This window comes from Ursus maritimus, unplaced genomic scaffold (genome assembly GCF_017311325.1).
Source record: "Ursus maritimus isolate PB19 unplaced genomic scaffold, ASM1731132v1 scaffold_11, whole genome shotgun sequence".
NCBI classification, from domain to species: Eukaryota; Metazoa; Chordata; class Mammalia; order Carnivora; family Ursidae; genus Ursus; species Ursus maritimus.
Genome location: NW_024423453.1, coordinates 48,863,551 through 48,889,244, shown reverse-complemented (window position 1 = coordinate 48,889,244; position 25,694 = coordinate 48,863,551). Strand labels below are relative to the sequence as shown.

General features: G+C 34.8%; 1 protein-coding gene and 1 non-coding gene across 4 annotated transcripts in view; both read left to right on the top strand.

The window, feature by feature from the left end:
* The window catches only part of FSTL5 (follistatin like 5), a 687,740-nt gene that overhangs the window by 487,817 nt on the left and 174,229 nt on the right, over window positions 1–25,694 (top strand). The window lies entirely within an intron of this gene.
* On the top strand, window positions 6,574–6,682 carry LOC121101927. Its single transcript, XR_005833965.1, has one exon. It is a non-coding gene; the product is annotated as a U6 spliceosomal RNA (small nuclear RNA).

Genomic DNA, 25,694 nt, shown 5'->3' with positions numbered 1-25,694 from the left:
AAATACATTAAATTAAAGCTCTCCGAGCTAAGGGTGCAAGATATTCTGCCCAAGTCTGCTCTTAGAGGTTCCACTTAATGAAGAAAAGTGAAAGCCTTCTTTAACAGAAATGAAGAGATATTTATAATTGACTTGAAATATCATATCATGCCAGAAATCAATCCTTTGGGATATGAAATACAGTATCATGATTTTATCATTTTTCTTTTATTATTATTATTATTTCTTCTTTTCTAAACCATGTCACCCACACACAAAGAGATATACCACTAAAAACTGAACATAAAACTAATTTAAAGTAAACTATTATCAAAAATCACACAGGGGGGCCTGGGTAGCTTAGTTGGTTAAGGGTCCAGCTCTTGGTTTCAGCTCAGGTCATGATCTCATGGGTTGTGGGATTGAGTCCTTGCAGTGCTCCCCGCTCAGCAGGGAGTTGGCTTCAAAGATTTTCTCCCTCTGCTCCTCCCTGAGCTCATGCCCCTCTCTCTCTCCCTCTCCCTCTCTCTCAAAGTAAATAAATAAATCTTTAAAAAAGTTACACAGGAAATGATTTTACTGATAATATAAATAACACTTCACTATGATATTCTGACAAACAGGGACTCCATTTAACCAATCTAAAAACTGTAAATAATCTTGAACAATCATCATAATATATTTTATAAAGAGTCCAGATACAGTATGTCAGATTTAACTTTTTAAAATACATGATCATTTGGTGGTCATTTATTTAATTCCACAGGAACGTTGAAATAAAAATGGGGTAATTGGAATGAATGTATGTTTGTAAATAGTGAGAATTTAAAAATTAAAAAACAAAATAAAAATTCACCTTTTAGCCATGCTTTTGTCATTTTTGTTAGTGCACTTGAGAATGAGGACAATGGTCTTCATTAATATAATTTCTTACTGGATCCAGTGCCTTATAAAATAAAACATGGGCCAAGAATTTAAGCAAATTCCTACGGTCTAGGTTACATTCCAGATGTAACCTACGGTATAACTGTGTCTGTGTGTTATTACATATAATTTTAACTGCTACCACCCCTTGTGATGTTTGGTATTTCTGTGAGTATATCAGGAAACTCTAGAAATAAAGCTAGGAATGGATCTGAGGCTTTCTGCCTCAAAAATCTTTTCATAAGTTTAAAAAAAGAAATCTTTAAGTGTTGTTCTAAACAATATTTCTTATGTTGAAGACAGAAGTGTCTGCGTTACATGTATTTTCACCTGATACTTTATTGAAACTTCATAATTTGATCCTAACATCAGTGAATACTGGCACGGCTCTTTCTTTCCTGTCTCTGCTTTTATTTCTCTTCCTTGACTTACTGCACCTTTTAAAAACCCCAGTACCATGTTGAATGAAAGCGATGATAATGGGAATTTTTCTCTTCTTACAAGTCTCAAAAGGAAGCTTTAAGGATTTGACCCTTAAATATGATTTTTACTCTAGGCATTTTGAATATCTGTTGGCAGATAAAGGATGTTTATTTTATTCTGAATGTTCTGAAAATGTTACCATTGGTGATTCTTTTCTATCAAATGTGTTATTTTTCAGCAGTTATTGGGATGGTCTTATGAATTTTCTCTTAATCTTTCACTGTAAGTTGATTTTTATAATATCCACCAACATTGGTTACCTGGATAAAGCAAACTTGCCATGATTTATTGTCATGACTAAGATATCCCTTATCAGATTGAGGTAATTATTTTCTGCTCCTGGTATTCAGAGAATTTTATCATTCATGAGAGTTGAAAATTGTCCAGCATTTTTTTTCTTCATTTCTTAAGGTGATAATGTTATTCTGATAATTTAGTAGATTATGTTGTTTATTAAGATTTAAACTAACTCTTCGTTCCTGGAATAACTCTACTTGGGCATTCATACTGTATTATCCTTTATGTATCATCATTTACATATGTTGCTGCTTTCAAGTACTAATATTATTTTTATGTCTATATTTATGAAAGGCTATAATTTTCTATTCTAGTAACGTTTTGTCATGTTGTGATAGCAAGGTTTTTCTGAGCTCATAAAATATGTTGAGGTGTGCTTTCTTCCTCTACTTACGGAAGAGTTTGTGTAAGATTGGTATATTAGCTCATTTGTTTCACTAGTGAAAACATCTTAACTCTGAACTTTCTGTGTGGGGGAAGATTTTGATAATAAATACAGTTTTTGAGAGATATAGAGATATTCAGATTTTCTATTTCATCTCCTATTCATTGACTTAACTTGAGCGATTTTTAAGCAATTTGTCTATTACTCAAAATTCCTATTTTAAATTTATTGACATAAGAGTGTTCCGGAAAACATGACTTTATTATAGGGGCACCTAGGTGGCTCAGTCGGTTAAGCATCTGCCTTCAGCTCAGGTTATAATCCCAGGTCCTGGGATCAAGCCCCGCATCAGGCTCCCTGCTCAGTGGGGGTCTGTTTCCTCCTCTCCCCATGTTTGCTCTCTCTCTTTCTTTCTCCCTAGCTCAAATAAAGCAATAAAATCTTAAAAAAATGATTTTATTATAACTTTGAATGTCTTTAGCATCTGTAATAATAGCATCTATTTAATTTGTATATAATAGGTGTTATATTTGATCAATTTTATTAATCTTTTCAAATACTAAATTTTGCTTTGTTAATATTTCTGTTTTTATTGTATTGTGTTGGTTTCTGTTTTGTCTTTATTTAATTTTCCCTTCTATTTAATATGGGTTTAATTTGCTTATGTATTCTATCTTCTTAAGGTGAGATCTTAGCTAATTTAGGTTAAATTTTTCTTACTTTCCTATACACCATTTAAATCTACATATTCCGTATTAGCTACAACCCACAGATTTTGAAATCTTATATTGTAATTATCATTTAGCTTGAAATATTTTCTAACTTGTGCTTTCTGTGGTCTAATATATATAATATACTCATTATATGTAATATTATATATGACTTACATTATATAAATTTATATTTGTGTATTATATATAATATTTCATATACTATATGAACGTATATATGATATTTGTATTACTTATGTGTTTATTTTTTATTTATTTATTTATTTTTATTTTTTTTTTAAAGATTTTATTTATTTATTCGACAGAGAGAGAGACAGCCAGCGAGAGAGGGAACACAAGCAGGGGGAGTGGGAGAGGAAGAAGCAGGCTCATAGCGGAAGAGCCTGACGTGGGGCTCGATCCCAGAACTCCGGGATCACGCCCTGAGCCGAAGGCAGACGCTTAACCGCTGTGCCACCCAGGCGCCCCTACTTATGTGTTTATTTTTATCCTGTGGAAAATCTTTTAGCATTTTTTATGCAGTAAATAAGCTAGCAATTAATTCTCTATTTTGTTTATCTGAATATGTCTCTACTTCTTCATCTATAAAGGTTATTTTTACCAGATATATAATTCTGCACTCACAATTTTATTTTCACTTTCTTTCATAATATAAAGATGGCATTCTATTGTTTTTTGGCCTCTTTTTCTTATTTCATGTTCTATCTAACGAGAATGAATGGTCAATCCCATTATTGTTTACTATATGTAGTGTGTCACTCCCCCCCACCCCTCCTGCCTGATTTAAACATCGCCTCCTTATCTTTTAATTTCACAGTTTGACTATAATGTGCTTGGGTATCATTATTATTTGCTTTGCATTTATCAAGTTTCAGTTTTATTTAGTTTCTTGGATTTATAAGTTGATATTGTCTTCCAAATTTGGGGCCAATAAATATTTTTTCTATTTATATTTCCTCTCTTTTCTCTGTTGTTATTAAAATTGCATTTATTTTAACATTGATTTTTTCCCACAGGTCTCCAGCACCCTGTTAAATTTTCTTTAATGCTTTTTTCTCTTTATTTTTCAGAGAACATAATTTCTATTTAAATAAATTCAAGTTACTGACACTTCCTTAGGCACTACCAATCTGATGCTAATTCTATTCAGTGATAGTTAATTATTTAATTGTATTTGTTGACTTTTCAGCTCTTAATTTTTTTTATTTGGAGTTTTTATTACATATATAATATCCACACACACACACACACACACACATATATATGCTTTCAGCTGAAATTATTTTTCTTGTCATTCCTTATTTTCCTTTGAATCTTTGATCTTATTTATAATATCCTATGTAAGGTCCTTATTTACCTACTTTAATATTTAGGTCATCTAAGTGTCAGTTTTTATTGACAGATTTTTTTTCTCTTGAGTTTGATCATCTTTTTCTATTTGCCTATCTGGTTAATTTTTCACTGGATAGTGGCTAATAAGAAAAATATGTTATGGACACTCTGGATTATTTTTTCTTCCTCTGAAGAGGGATTTTTTTTTTTTCTGTAATCGGCAGGTTACATGAATAGATTTAAATTCCAAATTCTCTTGCCTTAGGCAGTAGTGGAAAGTTCTGCTCAGTTTCCCCTACGTAAGCATAGTTCAAAAAGAAGGTTATTAAATGGGCTTAGATAAAGGAAGAAACAATTGGCCTGAGAATGCCACTGAAGTATTGGAAACAGGGGATTTAAGAAAAAATATATATTGTAGCATTCTAAGTAAATACAAAAAGTCAAAACTAAGGTCATAGTAAAGTGGCAAGTGTTGTGTTGTGTTTGTGTTTTAATTTTGTTTGCTCAGCATTTCTTTATCTTCTTAGATAGCCATCTCTCCATGACTCTGTGTCCATGCATTTGGATGAAGTTGACCTCATCCTTAGTTCCAGATGGAGCACACATAACTCATTCTATTCATCAAAACATGCAGTCAACATCAATCCTAGGTTTTGGATGAACTGATCAATCTGTTGAGCTCTTTCTGCTCTGCTTAGATTTATAAAGATATACTCCTGGGGTCACATTTTGAGAAATTTTGTTATGGGAGCTATCATGTGGATAGAGTCAGCCTGAAAATGAAAATATCATATTAAAAACCAGAATAGACGTATAGAAACAACAAAATGCCAGATCTTGATGACATCCACTAATATCCAGGATCCATTTGTATCCAAAGCTAGAATTTCCAGGGGTTAATTTTGATATTAACAGAGTATCTGAGAAAATGGAGGAAGGATAATGCAATGAAAATGCCTGAAAAACATTGTGATCAAAACAATTAAAAATAAAGTAGAAATTGTCCATGATTACACATTGTCTTAACTAGGGGTTGAATAGGACTACAAATAGCTGAAAACCCAAAAACCAGTGTCTTAAATAAATAAGGATGTGTTTTCTTTCATAAGAGAAAGGAGGCTTGGAGTTGGAATGATTGATCAGCTATGGCATCAGGAACCAGGCTTCCTCATTCCTCATTCTGTGCCTTCCTTTGTGAAGGTTGTTGCACTTTAGACCTCATGTAAGCATTTTAGGTGGATAAACAAAGAAAGTGGAGGAAGAAGTGCTAACAAACTTCCTAATATCTCACTTGGATAACTGACTCTTTTGGCTAATTTTTAACTTTTGCTTCTAGATCAGATAATGCCACGATAAAAAAGGGCTTGACATGAACATTGCATAAGCCAATAAATTAGGGCTTTTAAGCATTCTGGAGATTAAAGAGGGCATTTAAATTTTTAAATTTTTTTATTTTTTGTTTTAAGATTTTATTTATTTATTTGAGAGTGAGAGCACTAGAGAGAGAGAGAGAGCAAGCACAAATCGGGGGCAGAGGGAGAGGGAGAAGCAGGCTCCCTGCTGAGCAGGGAGCATGATGAGGGGCTGGATCCCAGGACCCTGGGATCATGACCCGAGCTGAAAGCAGATGCTTAACAGACTAAGCCATCTTAGGAGTACATTTTAGAAAAGGAGTACATTTTAGAAAAGGAATGACAAAAAGAAATGTGAGATAGTATGGATAAGAAAACTATTTCCTTCCTGGAAATGAAGGGGAGTGTTTGTTTGTTTGTTTGTTTGTTTTGCACTAGGAAAGGCAAAAAGGCAAAAGTATATGGAGTGGGTCTTAAAAGCTACTATATGTTAAAAATCATCTTTGGGAGATTTTGTGAAGTGCTTTATCCCTTTCAAGATCTAATGAATAGTTGGGCTGGAAAAAGTAATCTATATTTTTAAACAATCACTCATTGAGATTCTGATATAAGTGATATTGCAGATTACATTTTTTTTAAAAAAGGAGTATATTTTAAATAAGAGAGGAGAGAAGATACAAGAGCACACGCATTTTCTCTGTAAAGTGAATGAGAAGTTTCTATGCCTGTCATGATAGTTCCATGAATGAGTCTTGAGGCTTGATTGTGAACACTGTATTAAGAAATTCACAAGATGCATATAACTATGGTTAGATAGGCAGTGACTCAAATCATTCTGGTCCCTGGTTATCTAGCCACATGCTACAGTCTAGTGTTCACAAAAACAGAAATCAAAATAATTCAGTCTAAGAGTATTGTTGGACTGTAATAATGCAAACTTGATTTCTTAAATATCAGGTGACCTATCTTAAAGAAATAAAAAACAACTAAGATGGTAATAACTTTTAAAATTAAACTTGTTTATGCGCATTCCTAATGTATACTTTGCCCTGCAAACTACATAAATTTTAAACAGTAATGAATATGTAGAGTGCTCCCTTCAGCAACACATATACTAAAATTGGAATGATACAGAAAGATTAGCACGGCTCCTGTGCAAGGATGACGTAATGAATATGTAGAGATCTCAACATGAACTTTACAAATACCACCTTGGGGTTTATCCCCAGCAGATTAGATTAAAAAACTGAAAGAAGCACATTATAGAAATATTCAGAAATCAGGGCCCCTGGGTGGCACAGCGGTTAAGCGTCTGCCTTCGGCTCAGGGCGTGATCCCAGCATTACGGGATCGAGCCCCACATCAGGCTCCTCCGCTAGGAGCCTGCTTCTTCCTCTCCCACTCCCCCTGCTTGTGTTCCCTTTCTCGCTGGCTGTCTCTATCTCTGTCAAATAAATAAATAAAATCTTAAAAAAAAAAAAAAGAAATATTCAGAAATACCAATCCACATTTATAATATTTATAAAATAATAAGTAAAAAAGGGAATTACTGCTTTGGTAAAGGAGCATCTGTTCTTTTTTTTTTATTTTAAAGATTTTATTTATTTATTGAGAGGGAGAGAGCAGGGGAAGAGGCAGAGGGAGAGGGAGAAAATCCCAAGCAGACTCCACGCCGAGCTCAGAGCCTGACCCAGGGCTCAATCTCGTGACCCTGGGAACAGGACCTGAGCCTAAATCAAGAGTCAGTTGCCCAATCAACTGAGCCACCCAGGTGCCCCAGTAACATTTTGTTCTTAATCATGATTTGAGTACTGAGCTAAGGCAATATAGGACATGGGAGGTCCTCCTCTGACTTTAACTAGATGTGTGATCTAGACTGAAATTTGAAGCCTCTTTCTTCTTTATCAAAGGAGGATGATAAACTTTCACATATGAGATTAGGTTTGTAAAGTATTTAGATAGCTCTCTCCACATGTTCTAACAATAAATTAATAAAATCTGAAGATACACAGTAAAAAAAGAAAAAGAAAAGAAAAAGAAAGAGCAATAGAGAGTTTTTTGCTCTTTTAAAAGTCAGATTACCAGGATAAGTAAGAATATGACTGCTGAGTAGTAGATAGAATTCAAACAATTTTAAAAGGTGGCTTAAAAAAATAATTTTTACAAAAGGAAGCTAAGTGTGCTATGTTTTTAAAAATGTATTGCAATGATAGCCTAGTAAGAAGTTTATATAAACACAATTATGGAAAATGTTGATGATACTGAAATATACCGATAGTGTAACTAAAGAAACACTGACGAATGGAGAATATTTGTACCATTTAGTTATAATGTTTATTTGATCTAATGCGGGTAATTAAATCCCATTGTCACTTATTTTGACATTTCTAACTGTGCTACATGGATCGATATGATTACAGTGAAAAAATTATTTTATGAGATAACAAAAGTATTGCATAATTCTTTAAATATTTTTCATGTTTAAAGATTTTGATATTTATAGAGGCAAAAAATCAGAATCTTTTTACCCTAGATATAATTTAGGAGTATATCGATTCCTAATTATTCAGGACGCTTCTCTCCCTTATTTATTTTACCTGATCACTTCATCTTTGTGGACTGATTACAGTTTCTATTATCTCAATGAATCTCTCTAATTAAGGTTCCATAACAGATAGTAACAGACACCTGATTGCAATCCTACATTTCAGTTGAAGTTCTCTTTTACTCCCACATTTTTGAGATGTCACCCGTCAGATGATGAAGAGGTGTTGATGAATATGTAGTTGGTTAAGCATCTTCTTTCAGCTCAGGTCATGATCCCAGGGGCCTGGGATCAAGCCCCAAGTTGGGCTTCCTGCCCAGTGGGGAACCTGCTTCTCCCTCTGCCTGCTGCTCCCGCCTGCTTGTGCTCTCTCTCTCTAACAAATAAATAAATAAAATCTTAAAAAAAAAAAAAAAAACACACACACAACTTTTTGCATATGGATTTACACCTCTATGTTTTCTTAAACTGGATACTACTTAAAGAAGTTGTGAGGGAGTTTGTCCCTGTTTTCCCACTCTGCTCTGTAGTCCTCCTGCCCCTGGGTCTTCTTTTTTTATCATCAGTGTCATCATCTAGTGAGCACTTACATTAATCATGTAAGTGCCATCATATTAAGTTTGGGAGCATTATACTAGATGCTGCATTAGTGAATCATCGCATATTAGTTTTGGCTTCCAAGAAATTCTGTGATTATATTTTGAGTTCAATAGATACAGTTTTCCTCAGGCTTGGTTAAAAGATCTGTTAGTACCTTAATTAGCTCCAAGCTTATCTGAAATTCAGCACTCAATCTTAAGGTATGGTTGTTAAACTATTTAAATTAAAAGAACAAAACACCAATAGTACATATTTATGTTATGATTGCAGTGTTGCAGGCATACTTGTAAGTATATTTTACAAATGGAATCATTCAATCTTGTCACATGGTGGTTATACTAATGTTCCCATTCTGTAGGTGATAATTCTGAGACAAGAAGAGGTACGTGATTTGCCTTCATCATATAATTCTTGCTTTTATTATAGATTCTACTTCAACACCTTTCCTTATAGCCCCCAGTCCCTAAACACCATTAACCAGCTTCTCAGTTCAGAAGCAGGAATTCCCTCTGAAGTTTTATAGCCTTATATGTCCTCATTGAAGCAATGCCCTAAAAAGATATTGTGTCTTCCCAACTTCCAATCTGCAAGTGAACTACATGACTTTTCATCTTTGTTAAAAGAATCTAGAAAATCACATCACAAGTTTATGTTAATCTGCCAGTGGGCCCGCTAATGAATATCACAATGGTAGAACATAGTAGTGTGGCTTTCAAGCATCAAATTCATTCATCCTGATCATACACGAGTTCTGGTGAAGGGCAAAATGGAGAAATCTGACTTTTCTAGCCCTATAAAATGCCACTGACTATATTTTACTTTAAAATAATCCCTTGTTCTTTCATTACATTGCCATTGAACTACATGCCATTTATTATCCTGAAAGCAGTAGGTATAAAATATTTTCTTTTAAAAATATGGATACAATATTTCAATTTATTAACTTAAAGTTACTTTTATGTACATTATTTTATTGCTTTTCCTTTATTCTAAAGTAACATTAAAGTTGTATTTTGTTTTTTGATTTTGTATTTATTTTCTTCTCACGTTTCCCAACTAAGTGAAGTTCTGCGTTACAAGTTGTTAATTATTTGAAGGCACACAATGTGAGGAATCTCTTTACTCTCTTGGCTTCCCACACATTGCTGGTTATATTTTTGCACTTCTGACTGATCCTCAGTCTTCTTGTTTGCCAACTCATCCTCCACTAACAACCTCTAGATTTTGGCAGTCCCAGCTTTAATGCCCTTCTCTTGTCTCCAAATGAACTCATCCAGGCTAAAGTAAGTGCTGTGACATTCACAAAGTTAACTCCAGTGGCTCTGGCCTTTGAGGCTTTGAGTTTCAACATCTGTCTCTGTTTTTTTTTTTTTTTTTCTTTTGGCCCTTCCCATGGCTGGTTCCCTTTCAGGTTTATAGTTATGTTAGTAAGGTGCGCCCTCACAGAGAGGCCTTGCATGACCATTCCACCCAAAGTAACTTTTCCAGACTAATTTTTCCATATAATTTTGCACACAGAAATTAGCTCTTTCAGGTGTTTACTGTTTATTCTCCTCACTGTAATTATGTTTCTTGATAGCAGGTGATTTTTTTGGTTAGTTGGTTCACTTTTATATACATAGGACCTTGAATACTGTATATTCCCTAATGGGTGTTTCATAAATATTTACAATGGATAGAATTCAATGGCTTGAATTCAAAAGAGTTAATATTTTTTTGCAAGGAGGACAAAGATTAAGTCAAACTGGCCCACCTGGTAAAGTGACAAGGTAGGGGACAACAGAGGCTGGGACCAGAAAGGAGAATTATCTGGATATAGGCAGCTAAACAACTTTTTTTATGGGGTGGGCCACCAGGGAGAGGGAAGGACACACAGACGGGGCAGGAGGAGGGAGATGAACTCAGGCAGGTTAGGCGGGCAGATGGAGGATATTAAAAGGGGATGGAGGAGGGTATGTGAAGGGGTGGGGGAATGTAAGCTGGGAGGTGACTTGTGGAGGGCACAGGAGGAGAAGCCGGATGGGGTGATCATGCTGTTTCCCTCACACTCTCACAGGTATTGCTCCTGAGAACATTCCTAAAGGAGCTTCAGAGTGTATTCCTGGGGAAATCTGACCTAAGACCATTGCTTTTAAAGAAGACGCGATCCCGAGGGTGCCTGGATAGCTCAGTTGGTTGAGCATCTGGCTCAGGTCATGATCTCCTGGGTTGTGAGATGGAGCTGTGCATTGGGCTCTGCACTCAGTGGGGAGTCTGCTTGAAGATTCTGTCTCTCTGCCCCTCCCCCTACTTGCACGTGCTCTCTCTCTTTCTCAAATAAATAAATAAATCCTTAAAAAAAAGAAAAAGATACACTCCCTACCCTCATGGAATCCACACTTTTTTTTTTTTTTTAAAGATTTTATTTATTTATTCGACAGAGATAGAGACAGCCAGCGAGAGAGGGAACACAAGCAGGGGGAGTGGGAGAGGAAGAAGCAGGCTCATAGCAGAGGAGCCTGATGTGGGGCTCGATCCCGTAACGCCGGGATTACGCCCTGAGCCGAAGGCAGACGCTTAACCGCTGTGCCACCCAGGAGCCCCCTGGAATCCACACCTTGATAGAAAGGCACACCATACCACATATTAACTATTGAGACCAATCCGAATGTCTTCACACTCACGTCGGAGTTGTGGCCTGTGTGTGACCTCACTTCCCTACCTAGCTTTACAGGCATCTTAGAATGGACATGGTATCCCCAAGAATTCTGGATACCACTTCTCCATTTTCTCTATCCCCTCTATAGCCTCTGCTCTCATAATTTGACCTGGAGGTGTTTCTGCTGTTTCTTCATCAATAGCTAAAAACCTACCCTACCTGGCCATCATGGCATCTCTGGTGCAAAGCATTGTTTTCAGTCAGCATTTTGAGCAGCCCCCAGCTCTTACCTGGGACCTATTATCCCACTGATGCCACACATGATGCAATTGGTCTATATTTTCCTTCTAGTCCAGCATATGGTCCTCGCTTAGAGGATTGGTTATAATGGCTATCATATGTTATGTGCCAGGCAAGGGCATAAAGAAAAAATAAAAAAAAAAGATATCTCAATTTTCTTGATAGAGTATAAATGATTAAATTACAAAGAAAACCTTAGGTGATGAATTAAATAATTGACTGATATAGAAAGTTTATTTATATATTTTTTTTATCTCTCGATCTCACTTACTCTATCACCTTGGGCAAATTTTTCAGATCATCTGTGTCCATTTATTCATTGATAGAAAAAATATGCTGAATTGAGTTATCTTACAAGTAATTTTATATATTTCTTACATAAACTTAAAATTTAATTTTGATGGCTATTTGGTCTTATGAATGAGAAAAGAGGCTATAGAAAATGGAAGACAGGCATAGTCAACTGTTTATTATATTTGAACCTGAAATTACCATGTAGAAACTACGGCACATGAAAATCTCTGCAGAGAAAGTTCATCCACAATCAAAATATAAATGAAATAAATTACAGAAGAAATTGATTTAAGTTAGTAATTCCATATAAAGATGAAAGCAAGCTGCCTTATCATTTCAAGAATGAAATTTGTGGCAGAGCCTTCATCTTCAATTTCAACCCCTTACCATTTGATTTCTAATTTAGGTTTCCACGGCACGAGCAATGTGCTGTCCCCACTGAAATGATCCTCCCCACTCTCTTGTTTAAAGCAGTCCTGTACTAGATTTGGGAAACCTGGATTGCATTTACTGACCTCAGTCATGCAATCACCTCAAGTTTCTCAAATTTAGAGCAAAATTGGGCTGAAACTGGGATAGAATCAGTTTTCTTCTGAGGCCGATAGCACGTGTTGGGAAAGGAAAAGAGATCTAACTGCTTTTTGATGTTACACATGATGAACACCTCTAAATCATCTTTATCACTGCTGCCAGCTTAAGCATTCTATAATAAAACTGTAGTTCTATGATTAGAGCATATGTAAGTCCTACACATTCAACAGAGCACTTGACAAATGTGCAACATGATTGACTCTAGAAATGTAATCCAAAAGAAGGAAAGCCAACATTCCACTTCTTAAGATTACATATTGTTATCTGTTATTAGCAAGAAGAGTTTCAACAAGCCAGTACACTTCTTAATTGGTGTAATATTTAGTGGGCTCAAGTTTACCCATTGAAATAAAAATGTTCTAACTGACACATACATATATTGCTCTGATAACATCAACAAAATGATTATTCAAAGTATCAACTGCGAGATCTACATTAATATGAGAAGAGTACATTAGAAAACAGGTTTCCATGAGTCCCTAATATTTTTGCATGTCTTGTGAACAGAGGCACTTAGGGTTTTTGCTCTGGGCTGTATGTGTAAGGGTATTTGTGTAGTATACAGTCTTTGAAAACAGAAATAGTGTCTCCCTCCAGAGTTCAGGTTTGCTTACTCTCTGTAGCATTGACCCAGGCTGCTCTGCATTGCTCCTGTAAGGCTGAGAGGGCAAGGGAAACTGATGCAAGTGTGAAGCTCATGCTGCTTGCTGCACCACCAGTGAGAAGGACCTTTGTCTCTGACCCGGGAATCTCATGTCTTCTGCCAGCATTTTCAAAGTAGAGCAGGCTTATGTATTAGCTCGTAGTAGGGAAAAAATATTAAGCCATTCAAGTTCTCAACAACTTGAACTGATATAATCCAGCAAACTAACCCCATGATATATCAGGATTGAATGTAGTTTTGATAACCATCTTTAAATAAAATATTTGCCATGGAATCCAAGGAAATCAATAATTTAAGGTTTAAGAATATTTGTTGGTTGTGAAACTGGAATGCTACAGCATAACACGATCTGATAAATCTAAATGGCAACAATTAATGATCTATCACTTAATAAAAAATCTAGTCGAAGGTAAAATAAACTTGTCTTCAGCATGATATATTTTTAAATGTTATTTATAATAAGTAATTTTCCAAATAGATGCCTGGGAAATTTAAAAAAGAGAAATTACTATTTTTTTTATTAACACATTCAAATGCCCATTGCACACTTCCTATATGCCAGGCACTGCACTATATGCTGAAGACATGCAGTCAACTATGCACTATCTACCTTCATGGGTAAGACTATGGAGATCAATCATTAAAAGTAGTCACACAAAATTTAAAGCTAATAGCAATTATACTAAAAATTAAGAATTAAGAGACCAAGACCTGAGTGGAAACCAAGAGTCCGACGCTTAACCGACTGAGCCATCCAGGTGCCCCTAGGTGTAAAATGTTTTGTTGTTGTTGTTGTTTTTTTTTTTTTTAAAGATTTTATTTATTTATTCGACAGAGAGAGAGAGACAGCCAGCGAGAGAGGGAACACAAGCAGGGGGAGTGGGAGAGGAAGAAGCAGGCTCCCAGTGGAGCAGGGAGCCCAATGCGGGGCTCAATTCCAGCACTCTGGGATCATGCCCTGAGCCGAAGGCAGAGGCTTAACGACTGAGCCACCCAGGCGCCCCAGTGTAAAATATTTTTTAAAAGAGATGTACTAATTATTTGAGATTCATAGTCTCAAATGACTTTTGCCTTTTTCTTTTTTGATAATTTTAGAACTGTGTAGAAAATTTCCAAATGAGGAAGGACAGCTTTATTTCCAGTTCCTCTTCTCTTTCCTATTTTTCTCTAAATGTGAAACTATCATCTGAACAATGAAAATATCTGAGCCTGTGTAGTCCAAAGAAAAGAAACCGTTAGAGAAGCAGTCCCTCTGAACAGAAGCAAAAATATACAGCTTCACTTATGAAAGAACTTCAGAACATCTTAATTTTACCTACTTAGTGAAAAATATACTGATGGTTGATGTTAGAATGAACTGTTAGAAATAATTATAAGGTTTATTCCTTGTTACTTTAACAAGTTTATCTCCCATTTGGAAACCTGCAATGCATGCAAAGTTAGATGTGTCAATATACAAACTACTAATTTCCTTATTATTCAGAGGATTATGGTCTCACGTTTTATTGTGATTTACAAAGTGCTTTCCAAAACATCATTTCATTTTCATTTTCTCCTTATATCTGCTTGTGAGATAAAGTGAGCAAATGTTGTCATTCCCATTCTTCATATTTAGAAAATGAAAATTGGAGAGAAGAAACAACTTTCTCCAGTTTCTTAAAACCAGTCTGTGACAAAGCTGGATTTCAAATCCAAGTTTTGATTTTTCAAAAATTTGATGACTTAAGTAAATAATTAGAATTAAAGTGTTGTTAACAAAAGCAACCACAAGGCTTCTCTAAGAAGCACAGCTTTGGTGGGAAAAGTATGCATGTGTGGATATAAAATATCATCCAACAAAGCTGAAGAAAGCAGAAAGAATAAGTAGAAAGAAAAATAAACATTTCAAGGTGATAAATAATCAAATCTTATAAATTCTGTAAACATCTTTGTTCTACATAAGCATACATTGAATTGGAGAGTTGAAAATTTTTTTAAAGATTAGAAGTAGGATAAAGAACCATCTTTATTCAGGTCCTCAATACCGATTATATCTTTTTCTTTGTGATTAGTTAAAAGGAAATTATCCCTTCCCACAGGACATCTGCAAAGACAGCTAGGCAGTCTTTGCCTGAGATTCAAAGTGGCTGGTAAAGAGGAACTACCCAATAAACATTTCTGGAAAAAAATGACTTGTCTTAGAGAAGGTATTTAATGCTCTTCATTTTTTAAAGTCTTATTTATTCTTATCTCGGAAACAGACAGACAACATTAATATAAAAAAGAGTCCTTGTTTTCGAATAGGATCAATGTTTTAGCAGTGGTGTGTGCAATTAGCGGAACAGTACTTCCCGTTCTCTCTTAACTTATCAAAGACAGCTGAGCCAGTAACAGTGGTGTCATCCTAGTGCACACAGAAGAAAGATTCAGTAATCAATGTCTCATATACACAGTATTTCTTAACTAATCATGAAATCATAAGGTTCTTTCCCCAAGTTTTCAGAATGATTCAGAACATAAGACTGCTTGATTTTGTGCAGCTATTCAGCATTACTGCCTCACTGATAGTCATACTACATTACTTAATAAAATCCTGGGGGTTAGTTCACACATAAGGAAACAGAAAGTCTACATTTATTGAATTATCACCTTAATATTGTAAAAGATTTCCAAATGATTTTAGTTTTTCTTCCTTTTTTAAAAAGATTTTATTTATTTATTTGAGAGAGATATAGGGAGAAAGAGCACAAAGCAGGGGGAGGGGCAGAGGGAGAAGCTAACTCCCCACTGAGCAGGGAGCCCTATATGGGGCTGATCCCAGGTCCCTGAGATCATGACCTGAGCCGAAGGCAGATGCTAACCGACTGAGCCACCCAGACCAAATGATTTTAAAAACAATTTTTTTAATTTAAAACTTGCAAACTTTCTTAATGAAATCAGAACATTACTATTGTATATTTAATTAATTAATTTAATTTGTCATCAATTATATTATTTAGCAGACTCAACATTTGTAGATTTTAAATTTAAGCTCTTAAGTCATCCTAAGTAACTTTAAAGTTCATTGTATATAATATTCTGCGTTTTGGTTGTAATGCAATTTAGATTTATAGTCTCTCATTGCTGATATGAAGAAAAATGCTCTCTAGCTATTGAGAAACCCAAGTGACCACTTCATATGAAAATCTCAGTGTGGCTTTATGGTTATTATTCAGTTTGCCCATGCAGTAACTCCAGTGAAGTGTTATGAACATTATTTCTTAAGAAAAAAAAAACAAAATTCTAATAACTAAAAAAAACAGGGGCACCTGGGTGGTGCAGTCGTTAAGCGTCTGCCTTCGGCTCAGGGCGTGATCCTGGCGTTATGGGATCCAGCCCCACATCAGGCTCCTCTGCTGGAGGCCTGCTTCTTCCTCTCCCACTCCCCCTGCTTGTGTTCCCTCTCTCGCTGGCTGTCTCTATCTCTCTATCTCTGTCAAATAAATAAATAAACTCTTAAAAAAAAAAAACCAAGAGAAAACTTCAGCCAGAGGTAAAAAGTTACACTAAATGAACATTGCTACGTGACACATTATTCCAAAATTTAATGGCTTAAAATCATGACTATTCATTATTCCTTGCAAGGTTTTGGGTTGGCCTGGAAGTCCGGCTGATCTGGGTTGAACTATACAGGCCTTCCTAAATTTTCTCACTCCTGTGTAATAAATTTGTGTGTAAGCTAAGAACTGCTTAGTCTTGAATGGCCTCAGTTGGGATGATTTAGCTCTACTCTATGTGGTCTCTCTCTTTCTAGCAGGCTAATCTCAGTTTCTTTTTTTTTTTTTAATAATAATTTTTTTATTATATTATGTTAGTCACCATACAGTACATCCCTAGATTTTGATGTAAAGTTCCATGATTTATTACTTGCGTATAACACCCAGCGCACCATGCAATATGTGCCCTCCTTTAATCTCAGTTTCTGCTCTTGTTGATGGCAAGGATCCAAGAGAAAGCAGGACAGGGCATGGAACAGGGCAAGCAGAAATGCACTTTCCTTTCTTCACTGCCTCTGCTTACGTCACATTTGCTAACATCACTTAGCCAGAGTAACTGACACAGCAAAACTCATAGTCAAAGAGGAGAAGACTAGAAAGTTAGCAGAGGACGTTACTTAGAAAAGCCATTAATTGAGACCATCAATGAAATCGGTCTACCACAAAAGGGGATTCTTATGTTAACAACACTGTTAAAATGACCTACCTTCTAAGAAGTGGAATGATTTTCCACTGAAAAACAGACAATTTAATTTTCGGTTTTGAGGGAGAGTTGGGTCTCCAACTAGTAAATTTCACTGAAGGGCAAGAACTTAGTGAATGAAATGGGGGTCATTTGGTTTTTACCATAAAATAATGAATCAGCAGCAGCTTCTTGATATATAATGGGTCATCTTCATTTAGAGGAAAAATGGGAAACATAAAAGAAGTCACAGAAAAAACCTGTTTTGAATGACTGACAAGTCTTTACTTCCAAATTAAATTCATTCTTCAGTTCTTTTTCAACAAACCTTTATTTAGGGCCTGGAAATAAAATTATTTTCAATTCAGAACATTGCAATTAAATAGGCACTTACAAAAGAGAGAAATACGTGTCAATAAGGCTAAGTATATGGATTCTATGGAGTGCTATGTACAGGTACTAATAACCAGAAATTAAACTTTACAATGTGGATATTGTATTTTAAACATTTTTATTAAAATATGAAAAAATGTTACAGACAAGTGCATAAACCACAAATTTATAGCTTGATAAGTTTTCACAAATTGAAAATAATAATGTCACTAGCTCTGGGATACTTTTGAATTTATTCTCTGTATGTTATCTCCTCTCTTCCCCTTATTCATGAATGATTAGGATAGAAAGTGTGTGTAGTGCAAAACATGTGGCTTGCAGTAGGCCAGACAGCTGACCATTTGTTTTCCTAATTTGGCATTTTTCTTGAGAAAATTGATGGACTAGTTATTGATGCATTGTCTCTCCTCTCTCATCACCCTTAAATGACAGTTCTGCAATAATATATGTGTAAACATTGCTCCTGTGGCAGATGGCATGCTTTGTTAGTAGGGAAGACTAGAAGAACACTAGAGTAGGAAGGTTTCTCTTCCAAGTTTTGGTGTGTATTTCTTGGCAGACTCATGTACTATGTGCAAATTTCTTAGTGCCTAGCTTCATGCAACTCCTGGCTTAGTCCCTTGGCTCTAAAAGTTGTGATTTATAGCAGCTCATGGTAGTTCCCAATGGGCAGATTTCTCCAGCAACACCGTTAAGTGGCTTTTCAGTAGGGTTTCCAGCAGGGTACCTCCTATGAACATTTTCTCCTGTAGAAGCTTCACAGCCTCAGTGAATTTTTCTACTCTCTAATGAGCCATAGGCATCCCCACCCTCTACAGAGAGGTCTAGGTGTCAACAATGCAAGAGAGGAGTCTCTTCCTTAGGCTTACTATCTCAACTCTTGGAGCAATGGTTACTCCTATATCTGTTATTCCCATATTGTTCAGAGTACCCTTTACTCCTAGTAGATAATCACCCATTACTCTAATTCACTGTTACACTTAGGAATTTCTAATTGAAATTTCCATGCTCAAATTATTGTGTGGTTTCTGCCTCTTGATTGGTTTTTGAATCACGTGCTTGCTTTCTTCTGGTTCCCAGAGTTCTTCTGATTCAAGACTGATGATTCATGGAAATAATGCTAAGTGGATTTTTGCATAACATTATTTGCTGATTTAATCCAAGAAATTTAAAATATCTATCAATGAATATTAAATGCAATTTAACTGAATATTAAAATCAACCCAAGAAGATATTAGGAAGATAATTACATTGAAAGTAAGAAGTGAATGGTATTGGCAAGTAAATGATTAGAAATGAATATTATTTAGGTACAAATACCAAGAGATGATTAGTTTTATAATTTAAATAGCATCATTTTCTGTTAAGATTGTATGTGTTTTTTATTTATATACACTCATACAATTAATTGATTTATTGATATTTGCAAAGTTATACATGACTGAGTGGTCCAACTTTCCTTGGTCAGGCAAAGAGAAGTTCTCTCATTTTATGTTGAAGAATCCATATTGTTACCTCATTTCTCTGATTTTTCTTAACCTCTCTGGTTGATCATTCACTCCTCTACATTATACAAAAAAAAATTTTTTTCACCAGATAGTTGATACTTTTAATCTGGTTATACCTGGTCTCAAAAATCTCAGAGAGTTTCCATTTCTTAAAGATGATTATATACATTTTTTTCCTGACCACCTTTAACATTTCTCCTTATTTTTGGTCTTCAGCAATATCAATATATTTCTAGGTTGTTTTTTTAATTTGTTATTTTTGGAAAATTCCTGACTATTCATTTGCCAGGATTTTTCTCTCCATTCTCCCTCTTTTTTTTTTTTCCTTCTAGTATTCCCATTACACATACTTTAGACTGATATTGGTCTATATCTCTTGGATGCTCAGTTCTCTCTCTCTCTCCCTCTCCCCTTTTTATTTCACTAATTTCTTGTGTGTGTTTCCATTTGAGTCGTGTCTTTTGACCTAAATTGAAGTTCACGGAGTCTTTCTTTGGATGTGTCAGGCATACTGATGAGCCTGTCAAAAGCACTCTTCATCTCTGTTACTAGTTTGTGTTTAAATTTATTTCCAGCATGTCCTTTGACACTTTCTTATTGCTTCTATTTCTCTGCTGAAATTACCCATCTATTCACAAATGTCTTCAAGTTTTTCCACTAGAGCCTGTGACATATTAATCATAGTTATTTTATCCCCTATCTGATTTTCCTAACAATAGATTTATATTTGAGATTAGTTCTATTGATTGTTTTGTCTCTCAACAGCAGATTATTTTTCCTTTCAATTTTGTGTGCCTCATAATTTTTAGTTGAAATCCACATAGTTCTGTGTGGGCTAGTATAGACCAAGGTAAATAGTATTTATGACTGGAAATAGGCATGACTCTTTCTCTGCTAAGCCTCCATTGAGGAGTTGAGCCATGTTTCAGTTTTGTTGGTTGCTATGATTACCTTCAACGCACCACCAGCTTCAAGGCCTAGTGGCACCTTTTGGTTAGGGTGAGAGCCAGACTGATGATCTGAGAAAATTCTTGATTGTATTTAGTCCACCCTCAGTTTTCGATATTTCCTGCGAGCTTGTGCCTCAGAGAAGTTGTCTCTCCATGCTCTTGTCCCTCCATTAGTGGTATTCAGCTATTGCGTTGTTTTTTTCCTGGTTCTTGGTAGCCTAGGTGGTGAGGAGCAAGAAAGAATTCTATATTTTTTTTCTCATTCAACCTTAGCTTGAGGTTGTTCATGTGTCTCTGAGTCTTTTGAGTGGAGTTTTCTCAGTGATCCTCCCTTCCCCCAGTGGCAAGGGATCTTTAATTTTCTGGAAGTAGGAATATTTCTGGCCTTTCTCCCTTTCCCAAACTAGTAAGTTTTCACCCACTGAAAAGGACAGGATTTGCTGCCTTTCTTCAGCAGTTTAAAACTTTATCCCACTGGGGAGAAGACTCCAGGCAAGAATTGCTGATTTTTTCCTCAGCAGCGGAACTACATTATGTTACACAACTTAGAACTACATTTTGAGGGATGCTTTCCCTGATCTCTACCACCCTCCAGTCTTTTTCATGAGCAAGTAGTGAGGTCCAGGGAGAAGAGGCTGCAAGTGTTTGTGCTCCCATGGGTCTATACTCACAACTATGTATGTTCAGCTTTTAGCAATCCATTAAAAATCATTTTTTTTAAACACCTGTCTGTATGGCAGCCTTGTCTTCTTCCAGTGCTGGGGTTTAGGTGGATGATTGCCTGTGCCTTGTCTCTTTCTGGAGGTTCACTCCAGCTTAATCAGATTTTACTCTAGTTGGTACCTTTGAAGTCAGCACTCTGATGGGTTCAAGAACACAGTATGATTTTACAGATTGCTCAGCTTCTTGTTGTTTGGATAGATGTGACACTCTTTTCCATTTTTCTATTCTAAGATGGAGCCAGAACTTTATAATATACATTATTAATTCACTAATTATATCAAAATCACCAGGATCCCACATAACTTTGGGTATTATGTTATTAATATTTTTGATGAAACCAAAATAAAGATTGGTTCTCTTTTGGAACATGCCAGAATATAGTTTAGCATCTAAATGTTTATTTTTTCCATTAAAATTTTGAGAAGTAAAAATTCTAGTCTATTTAGAGTAAATAAGAAAGAGACATGGAACTTTCTGCAAATACATAGGGGAAGCTATATATTTTGAAGTTCACGATTTAAGTTCTAGTAGAATTTTTTATTGAATTGGTTATTTTATATTTTAATATTACACATACCCAAGGGTGTATATAACTTAAAGTAAAATAATGCCCCGGTAATTATGAACTCAATAACCATTTAAAAAAATACAACGTTAACAACAAATTTGAAGCCCCTCCCTATTATAGGCTCCTCCCTATAATTGGCTCCTCCTATTATAGTCTCCTTCTTTTTCTGTAGATATAACTCTTATCATGAGTTATATGTTAAGTAGTTCTTTGCTGTTTTTTTATATATGATATATACCTAAAATATAGTTTATTTTTGCAAGTTTGAATTTTATATAAATTGAGTCATACTGTATTTTACATATATATTTGCCATTGTGTTTGGGGATTCATCCATATTTATGCCTGTATCCATAAAGCATGGACTTTCCCTTTTTTTTTTTTTTAAGATTTTATTTTTTTATTTGAGAGTGAGAGAGAGTGCAAGTGGGGGAAGGGAGAGGGACAAGCAGACGCTGTGCTGGAGTCCAATGCAGGGCTCAATGCAGGGCTTGATCTCAGGATCCTGAGATCATGACCTAAGCTGAAATCAAGTTGGAAGCTTAACGGACTGAGCCACCCAGGCGCCCCTTTAAAGCATGGACTCATGGAACTTGGACTCTAGAGCCAGATGGCCTAGTTTTTAATATCATATCATCAACTAAATAGTCTTCATAGATAAGTTACTTCATCTTTTTGACTTCTGTTTCTTTGTGTGTAAAACATAGTATTGCCAAAATATAAAGAATTAATATAATCAGAGGTGCTTCAATGTTATATGACCTTGAAGTTTTAAAGCACCTACATTTTGAAGGTGCTTTATTTAAGAAAGTGAATACAAATTATAAATAGCAATGAGATAAAAACTTGGATGTTTATTACAATAAGAAATCACAGAAAATTCAATATATTTGTAAATTTTACAGAAACACATTAAAATATAAACACATTGTAGGGCTGCTTTCAAAGATCCTTGGAAAGGGCTTGAACAAATAAGGGGCTCTGAAACTTAATCTTTATCAGCTTCATGGCAAATCTGACTCCGTATATATGTAAAATCCTTTGAATAGTAGTTCTGTAAAAATGATAGATTTTTTTTAAATTTATCTTATTACCTACTATTATATCAATGGAAAATTTTTGTAGGTTTTTCCCTCTTTTTATTGAAGAATAATTGACATGCAATATTGTATTAGCTTCAGATATACAGCATAGTGATTCAATATTTATATACATTACAAAAGCATCACTACAACAGGGCCAGCTACCAGCTATCACCATATGAAGTTGTTGCAATATTATTGACATATATCCTATGTTGTGAATTATGTCCTCTTGTTTTATTTATTTTATAACTGAAGTTTGTGCCACTTAATCCCCTTCATCTATTTCACCTGTCTCCCCTCTGGCAACCATTAGTTTTCTCTCAGTATCTGAATCTGTTTCTGTTTTATTTGTTCATTTGTTTATTTTAGATTCCACATGTAAGTAAAATCATATGGTGTTTGTTTATCTGTCTTTGACTCATTTCACTTAGCATAATGCCCTCTAGATTCGTCCACAATATTACAAATGGCAAGTTTTCATTCTTTTTTTTATGTCTGGGTAATATTCCATTGTATATACATACCACAGCTTCTTTATCCATTTCTCTATTAATGGGCATTTAGGTTGCTTCCATATCTTGGCAATCGTAAATATGCTGCAGTAAACATAAGGGTGCTTATATCTTTTCAAATTAGTGTAGGATTATTTTCTTCAGTAAAATAAAATATGATTATTTTCTTCAGTAAAATAAAATAATCTAAATATTCACAAATGCATCAAATAATACTGTTACAGATGGTTTTCATAACGTTGGTTTTGGTTTCCTCACGAAAGAGTGCCGTTGCTTGACTTTTTGTTTGCTTATCAACTTGAAATAATAATTTCAGTTCACATTAGGTTATTTATTTTCTAGTGTATCTTTTTAAAATTAACACATGAAATGGCTTACTTTAGGAAAAAAAGGGTTTGAAAATAATGTATTTAACAAATCAAATTTATATTATTGAATTTTATATACCACTGTTGTATTTACTGATGATAGATTAATATCTAATAGACTAGTGAGAAACTTCCATATTTTTTAGAAAAATCACATAAATCATGATGAGATAATAGTACTTAGTCAACTTCAATATGTAGATGTTTGCTTACATTACTTTTATTGCTCTTTTATGAAAATATATTTTGTACACATAAAAAGGTAGGAAAATAGCTTGCACAAGATTGCAAAGTAAAAGCACACTAGCATAATCAACATTTCAAATACTATAATGTGAGTATGTATCAAAGCAATGGATATTACATAGACTATCTCATTTAAAGTGTCGTAACACTGGTACCATGCAATTTAGAACTATGGAGAACATAATATGAGATAGGAAAGTAAGTTTTAAATTTCAAATTTACCATTTTTTAATGGATGGGATTTTCTTTCGGATTGGCATAAACGCTCATGGTTAGATACAGGCCTGAATTTCAGTCGTTATGACCTGGTATAATCATACCTGATGTGTGCTGCCCTGCATATTCAATGCTTGTCATTTATAGGTTGTTAAATCTTTTAATTTTCCTTCTTACGTAATTGATTATAGACAATAGTAGCCATAAAACTTTTTTAAATTTTAGAAATGTGCTACAGATTTTCTTTTTAACCACAGTTCTCTTTTTTACTGCTTTGAAAAGAATATAAACAATCAACTCAACAAAATAAATGATTTCGGTTTTTTCTGTTGACTTTCCAGACATCAGTGCCTTGAGGCAACTTTTTAATCGTGTCGAGGCTTATAAAGATTTAATCACTGAAGGAATATTTATGGAGCGTCTATTGGCAGCAAGGTTATAAAGGTGTAATGGGGGCCTAGAATAAGTGCAAGATTTTGTCCCTGAATTCAAAAACTCTCTATTTTAAGGCCATAATTTTCAACCATGGCTGAGTATCAAAATTGCACGTTTGGTTTAATCTATTTACGATTAGAAAAATGCTGAGAAAATGAAAGATTTAAAGATTAGGTGTGCTGAATCAGGATGAAGGTAAAGAGTAGGATTGATGTATCTGTATATATATTTATATGTTTTTTATATGTAGTGCATATACTTATGTATATTCTCAAAATATATATTTAAAAAACTCAAAGGTAATTTTGAAGTTTGGCTAAAATAATGGAGAATCTGGAAAGAGGAAGATGTATTAAGAATTACATAACAATGAGAGTAATTCAGTTCTGTAGTAGTTCAATTCTGTAGGTTGGATGCACATCTTAGACCCCTCACTTTGGTCGTGTCTTAGTCCATTGGGGTGCTATAACAAAATTCTACAGACTAGGTAACATAAACAACAGAAATTTATTTCTCACAGTTCTGGAACCGGGAAATCAAAGGTCAAAGCACTACCACATTAATGTACTGGCAAGAGCCCTCTTCCTGGCTAAGAGTAGGTGACTTCTCCCTGTGTCTTAAAATGGTGGAAAGGGTGAGGGGTCTCTTTTAAAGGATCACTAATCCCATTTACAAAGGTTCCACTCCCATGATTTAATCACCTTCCAAAAGCCCAATCTCCTTTTACCGTATTGGGCATTAGGATTTCAATGCATGAATTGGGAAGGAGTCACAAACATTCAGACCATAGGAGTTGGTGACCGCAAACTTAACATGAGCCTATTTCAGTTTTCTTATATATAAAATGGGACTAACAGTAGTGCACTTGAAAAAGATTGTGGGGGAATGGGATAGGCCGGTGATGGGAATAAGGAGGGCACATATTGCATGGTGCACTGGGTGTTATACACAACTAATGAATCATCGAGCCTTACATCGAAAACCGGGGATGTACTGTATGGTGACTAACATAATATAATAAAAAATCATTATAAAAAAAAAGATTGTATAAAAGGATGAAATTTGATAATTTATATAAAGTATTTAGCATAGTACTTGACATATTTAAGTGTTCAATAAATATTTATTGGGTTTAATGTTAGTGTAGTGAAAAGATCCATGCCTTACTCAGAATGATGAGAGAAAATGAAAGTGTTGTTTATACAGAAAAGCTGTCTGAAAAGGTGATTATAAAGTTGTATATTGAAAGAAATTGAGACTGGAAGATTTTGCTTCTATTTAGAAGAAAGAGGAAAAAAACAAATATATATAAACTAGAAGGGGTCACACCTATGCTAATTTAGAAAATATTCTAAGTTAAAGCAATTTCATGTTACAG